The following is a 7,236-nucleotide window of genomic DNA, read 5'->3' as shown; positions in this document are numbered from 1 at the left end:
ATTAATATCGGTACTCATTTAAGATACCTTCATCAGTTACCGGAGGCCACTGTCTAACATCATCAATCCAGCTATTCATGATGCTGTCATTGTAGAGAGTCAGTTCACAATGACAGCATAATGAATTGATGACTGACACATGTCACCGCAGCAATGGCGCCGCCGCAAGATGGCGGCATACACAAGTGGCTCGCCGAATTCGTCTATAACAACAGCAGGTAATATTGTGTGATTGTAGGTTAATTTATTCATCACAAAATTTTATTAACATTCCTAAAGTTTGGTATTAAATCCAAGCATTCAAAGGTTTGAACTCGACTTGAATCTAGTTACCTGAATGACCATAAGTGGGCAACAATCAAAGCACAATGGGGCTACTAAGGTAGAGTCACATCATACTGCCTCCCTTTCACTTAAGTCTCAGCCTGTGTAACAGACAAATTCAAGGGCTCATTGTTTTTAATAATGACATGCAAATTTGCACAGTCAGCCAACAGAAACAGCGATGTGTGTCTGGAGATGGAAAGTCAGTTTTCTTGTGATGTGCCTCCACTCTGTGCAATACAGTATGACTCCCAGTGGTTCTCATGCACTGTTTACATTTGGTATCTCTCTGTTTAATCCTTATTCATTGACCACATTGGAACAGTGAGTTGGAACGCTTTTTTCGAGGCTGAGTGTGGGTTAGATTTGTTAAATGGATCATAAATATACTTGCATCTTGAAGTGCAGTCATGTAAAATGATTTAACCTTTGCAGGCCCCTATCACAGTCACTTTGATGTATTATAATACACCATTATTGACATGTGTCAAGGCATAAATTGATCATCATCACTGATCACCTTTGCTCACCAGAGAGGCACATCCCACGAGTCCAGTGTGTGCTGTTGGTGTCAAATGAGGCAATGCTGCTCAGTGGAGGAGTTGTGTTGTATTGTGCACTTTAGTGAGCGATTAATATCAACAGGACTGTGAGTCTACAGTATTGGTTACCAAAGTGGGCATCGTAATTTAGAGGAACTGATGAACATAACTTACACACTTTCTATTGTAAATGTTTCTATTTCATTATGCCTCCATGACGCCGACAGCTGTGGCTGGAGGCATTATGTTTTCAGGTTGTCTGAAAATTTTCTTCAGGTTAGGCTCAAACGTTCACTTGGACTCAAGGATGAACTGATTACATTTTGGTGGTCAAAGGTCAAGGTCACTGTAACCTTGTATCATGCTCTTTCTCATGAACATGATATCTCAAGAAGAAAAAAATTAATCAGATTTGGCACAAACGTTCGCAAGGACTCAATGATAAACTCCCTCTCTCCTCTCATATCCCCGCTTTCTCATCCTCTTGGAAAATAGCTGAAAAGTGAGAAGAGTTTGTGAGTTTTTGTAACTCACTCTTCATTCTTTGTTGTCTCCTTCTTTTCCCATGTGCTACCACGATTTATTTTATTATGTTGCGTTGCTTGTGGAAAAAAGGAAACCTACACTGTACATTAAATACCACTTCACAACTGTTCTGCTTATTTCTCCTGTGCTCCTGTGGAGTTACTTCTCTAAATGCTGGAATCTCTTCACTATGTTTTAATTTCTTTAGTTAGTGTTGTTAGGTCAGCTTATCTATCTGTCAGTCATGGTTAGAATAAAATGTTGATTAGAGAGTCATTAGTTTTTATGGACATTGCTGGACGTCATATGGTACGTGTTGTACCTTTAGCTTGACTTCATCACCTCCTCTTACAATTAGGAGAACAGACTGACCTGGACTACAGACTGACTGGAATAATGTACAGGCAGCTACCAGCTGCTTCAGATATAGTTAAAGTGTCCTTGAGCAAAGCTTTTACCCTTCAACTGGAGCTCCTCATTGGTCAATACTGGACAGCTGTGGTTATACTGTGAAGCTCCTGAGTGGAAATGTAGCCTATATACTGGAGTACATACAGGATGAAGTCACACTTACTGCATATTTTCAGTCACTGACTGCAGTATTTAAAATGACAGAAAAATCTTAAATTAAGGCTTATTTTGACAGATTGGAAAACTGAGTGTGATCTACCTTGACTTTGAGGATGCATTCACACTGGCGCTATTTAACGAACCGTGGTCCGCTCCCACGGATAGTTAAGTTATTTTGGACTGGTGTGAACGCTCATTTGAACTGTGGTGCAGACCAAACAAGCAAACCCTGGTCCATTTGAAATCTGTGTGGGAAATGCAAATGGACTATCCAGCAAACTAAAGAGAAGAAGTGAACCAAAGATAGGAAGTGGTGTAGAGCACAGCGCAATTTGGGTAGAAAAAAACAAAGCTAACAGCGCAAACCGGGAGAAGCAGAGGAAAAAAACAATTAGGTTGGAACACAAAAGTAAAAACAGAAACCCCAGGACTGCAAAAATTTGGTGTTGCTCCATTGTTTTTGTGGTGACCAAGCCAGCTGAAGGGGATGGATTTCTGTTTTTGGTCCTGGCCAATCGATGAGCCGGGTTTTCTTCTTCCTCGTGCTTTTTTTCTTCCTTGTCAGTGGTCGTTTCGGACAATACCGCCCTCAAACAAGCAGCTGTTGTAACTGTGTAATGTTGTACAGGTGGTTTGGTCTGCTTTAAAAAGTGCAGTGTGAAAGTGAACCGAACCAAATGAAGGTGTGAAATTTTTCTGCATTCCCTGCCCCGGACTATCCTGGTGTGAATGCACTGTAAGTAATTCACACTCCTGTCTAGTTGGTGGTGTATGCATATTAATAGCCCTATTAGGATTATTACATTATTGACTAATGGTACGATAAATGGACATGACCTTAAACATTTTGCTGATCTTGATATTGTCTGTTGTGTTTACATGTGTGTATTTACATAAGAATGTCACCAAAATTTGGAGCTAGCCTGTTTTCTGTTGGATGGTGGATGCAGTAAGCTTAGTTAGCTTGCCAAATTATCAGCTTTTCCATGACAACAAATGTGATGTTCCTACAATAGTACAGTAGCTTGTGGTGTATGTACAAGCAGTGTGGGGAGGAGGGGCCAAGTTTAAATGTTGTGCTCCCTCCCTGCCCCTATCTCGCTCCCTCCCTGCCCTTATCTGCCCTGCTTGCTGCTATTTGTCTTGTGCTGTCTCTGTCTGATCTATCGGAGCCTCTCTCTGCATTTCTATCCGAAAACTAATACCATGGTTTTGATTAGCTGGTCTCTCAATGCAATTGACCAAATTTTCTCGACAAGGAGACTGGGCAAAGGAGAGCCCGCCTGCCCTGACGGAACGTTTGCAGCCGGATACACAATGGACTCCTGGGAGAAGTGGAGGATCGTGTGCCTGTCGATCCTTTCCGTTGAGGATGTTGAAGAAGTCTACATAATTGGAATTATGATAACAGGCATTCTGCTGTTTGGAGTTAGCAGCTTCCTGATCTATCGCAAAGTTCAGAAGACGTTGGCAGCACTTTTGGCAATCGAGAAGCTGCCCGTCATGACTGAGGGAATGTGCAGGGCTGTCAACACTCAGACTCAAGCGATATGTGAGTTCAATCGCAAGCTGGATGCGATTCCTGAACTCCTTCGCAAGATGGATGCCAGCTTGGAGAAGGCTCGGCTGAAACTGGCCACCAATTCGGACATATTGGAAGCAAGCCACCGGGAGACTCAGAGAGACTCAAAGGCAGACGAAAAATTGCAGTGTCGGCCTGACCTAAAACAATTGCTATCTTCATTGGCTCCCCAAGATAACCAGCCTTCCCAAGGCCGTTTACCTCTTCACTCTCCTGGATGTTATGCAGACAAGATGCTCCGGCCCTATTCCGTCGCAGTGTAGCATGGGAGGGTGATGCGATGCGCCCAAATGTGGCTGCGTGCGCGCCCCCCAGTGTCTGTGCTGCAACACCTCCCCTCCCCAACACCCTCCCCCCCTCCCATATGTGCAAGTCTTCGAGTTTTGTTGTAATGTCTTATTATGTTGCTTATGTGCTGAGGTGTTTTTTTTTTCCTATTCCCACACTGTGCCCCCCTACAGGAGCCTAGTTTGGGAGTTGCTTTTTTTCCCCCTCTTCCTCCCTCTTGTTCTCCTTTTTTCATCTAAGTAAACGGGGCGCTGCTCGCTTGGCGACCCACAGTTCTCCCGCTCCTGTCCTCCCCTGTTCTGTTATGTGGGGGTGGGAGGGGCGGGTTTTCAATATTTGTAGTATTTTTTTTTTTTGTTGTTGTATGTTTTTAGTTTGTAAAGCGCTTTGGGGTTGCATTTTTGATGTATGAAAGGCGCTATATAAATAAAGTTTGATTGATTGATTGATTGATTACAGTAACTGACAATTCCTGCACAGTTTACCTTTAAAAAATGACAGGTATTAATACATTATGAATTATGATTTATGAACTTTTACCACACAGTTTGTCCAGATGACACCAAGAGAGTCTAATCCAACCTTTGGTATAGACTATTCTGGAGATATCAAAGGTTAAAAATGACACTTTGCCACTCAAGGGGTGTTGCTACAATACCTACTACTGTAAGAATACAAAAAATGTGATCAAATTCTGTTAACGTTATAAAAAACAGGTGTCTGCTTTTGATTGATCCATCACCATCACCCCGGCTGCTGACAGCAGGCCTGACAACTGATGGCTTTTCTTCCCACCTTAGAGAGAGCAGAGGAGCGATAGGTGTGTTTGCCTGAGGCTGACAACGTGACACAAGATGAAGCTACCATTTCACCAAGCATCTTGTCTATGAGTTCAGAGAGCCTGGAGGGCTTCTACATGTTCTGTCTATAATTAGATGGTCATTGTGACTGCCAAGCTGCCACATGTGTGTGTTTGTGTTTGAGACATGCTGATGTTGTTTTTGAGGTATGATTATACAGAGGACAGGTAGACACTCCTAACATCCCGAAATCAACCTCTGAAAAAATGCCACTGCTTTTTTCCCCCCAGTTTATTTAAAACTTGCTTTCTGTTTTATGAGATATTTTGTTTTATTGGAGACATGAATGAGGTCCAAAGTATGAATAACGAATAACAGTGAAAGTAAAACTCCTCTTCAGAGTCATAAAGCAGACGCTTAATGACCAGCCACCTAAAAATCATATTCCTGAGACCCTCCTCTGTTTGTCAAAGCTGACTGGGCTGCTACTCCCGTGCTGTCATTTATCTTTGTTGAAGCCCGCAGGAGCATTTCCTAATTCAGACAGCTTGTCAGTGAGAGGGAGAAGCTCTGATGCCCTTGGGTGCCACTACTGCATTCTAGCAACTTTGGTTTATTTTTGTGGGGGGAGCATTTTTGGCTGGATCCCATCAACTGATGCAGGTTTTTTTCCTGTGGGGCAAAGTGTGTTCGGGAGCAGAGAGGGGTTATTATTATTACAGGGGACTACAGCAGAGTGGGAAGCCATGCTTACCCGGTAAATAGACAGATACTGTGTATAAAAGCGCTTAACTTAAATGTGATACTATGACATGATGAAATGCCAAATCTAAAGCAAATGCAGCTTTTGCCATCTACCTGTCTAGAAATTTGTTAGCAGTTTTATATGTGTGTGTACCCTTCAGGTTCAGTGTGCATTTAGCCAAGCATAGCACAAAGACTGGAAGCAGGGGTGAACTGCTAATGTGGCAAACCCCGCGCAGAGCTAGTTTCGAGCAGCGCAACCCGAGGCGCACTCAGTTTGGTAGTTTGGCAGACTGAGGTGCGCTGAGATGGGTGTGGCGGCACAGCAGGGGGAGGTGTCGACAGATCCAGCTTGGCGCAGTGACAGTTTCGTGCCAAAAGGCTTCGCCTAAGGCGCGCTTAAAGCTCGCCAGCTGAAACCAGGCCTACTGTCAGCGCAGGTGGAGTGCAGCCGGTGTAGTGGAAATTTGGCTGACCGGCGGACAGTGTGCACACATGTCACCAAAACCTCACAGGCAGGTTTCCAGAATGTCAGGCACATTAACAATGCAATAAATACCCACAAAAACACTATTCAATGCAACTATCTGCAATTAGCACATAAATGTATCTCTATATCAACTGTCCCGTCACATCTGATGTCAGATCCAAGGGGATTGGCACCGTTTGGCACACGTAATGGAAACCCAACCTGATTTGATTAACACAGCTGCAAACTAATGAGTCTGACGCTGCTGCTCTCTTCTGCCATGGCGAATTGAGTAAACTCTGATTACACCTTTGCGCGGCGCATTTAAAGGCGAGGAGAGGGGCTCATTTGATTGGTGTGATGTGTGTAAAACCCACTCCACGCCTCCTCTCCTTCCTCTTTCTGACTTGCGCAGGTAGGAGGGACGGAGGTGGGAAAGAGGAGTAGCTGTGCCAGCGCGCACGGTGTGCCAAACTTGCAAAATCTGCCTGGCCACACCCAGTTGGTGAAGCGCAGGTGCGTTGCACCTCCGCCTCGCCTGGTCTGGGAAACTAGAGGCCTCAGTGTTAAAGGTGACAAATAATTTTTTCAACAACTCAAAAGCTTACATATTTGGGGACACTGCACTGATTTTATAACATATGCCACAGTCAGTTTACTCTTCATAGGGAGGGATGTTCAGCATGTCAGAACACTTGCATAATGTTGCTGGGACCAGACCTTGTAACGGGTGGCCAATTGTCGGGGATTCATAGTTCAAAGTATCAAAATGGCTATCAGAAATAATTAGTAATTATTAATAATAACCAGTGATTATGTTAAATAATGCAGGGTTCAACGCTAAGGTTTTTTTTCACTTGCCCGGTCGAGCAAGTTGGTCAGAGATCTACTTGCCCGAAGTCAGTTTTTACTTGCCCTATAAAAATTGTTTAATTTAATCAAATTACAAAGACTGCAGTTATTTTTATGTTATGTAATCTTTATTCACACTGTATTTATTAATTAAAACAACATATGTCATGTATTGTAGCTTAATTCCTACACAAAAATGACAGTGTCAGGGCTTAAAGTGAAAAATGTGTCAATCGTTCTCCGTCTATAATTTTGCTTCCTACTTGAGCCATGCCCACCTCTATTTATTTTTCACCCCTCTCTCCAGTTCTGCTGTATTAACACTGGGTTTAATATATTTTGCTTCCATCTCTCTGCCCTGCTCTACTCTACTTCAACGCTATATAGCTCTCTCTCTACTCTACCAGTAGACTACCACATCCACCTGTTGCACAAAACGCACACAGCAGTGTTTCCTCTAGGATGGAGTTGTAGCAGCGGAGGTGAAGCACACGCATGAAAAATAATTTTCACATGCGTGAAACTTTTTTGTATGCTTGC

General features: G+C 43.3%; 1 protein-coding gene across 1 annotated transcript in view; it reads left to right on the top strand.

Moving 5' to 3' along the window:
- The window catches only part of LOC126385360 (copine-9-like), a 329,179-nt gene that overhangs the window by 150,665 nt on the left and 171,278 nt on the right, over positions 1 to 7,236 (top strand). The window lies entirely within an intron of this gene.

The sequence above is a fragment of the Epinephelus moara genome, chromosome 24, assembly GCF_006386435.1.
Source record: "Epinephelus moara isolate mb chromosome 24, YSFRI_EMoa_1.0, whole genome shotgun sequence".
Taxonomy (NCBI): Eukaryota; Metazoa; Chordata; class Actinopteri; order Perciformes; family Serranidae; genus Epinephelus; species Epinephelus moara.
Note: the sequence above shows the minus strand (reverse complement) of the source record. Positions and strands in the feature narration are given on the sequence as shown.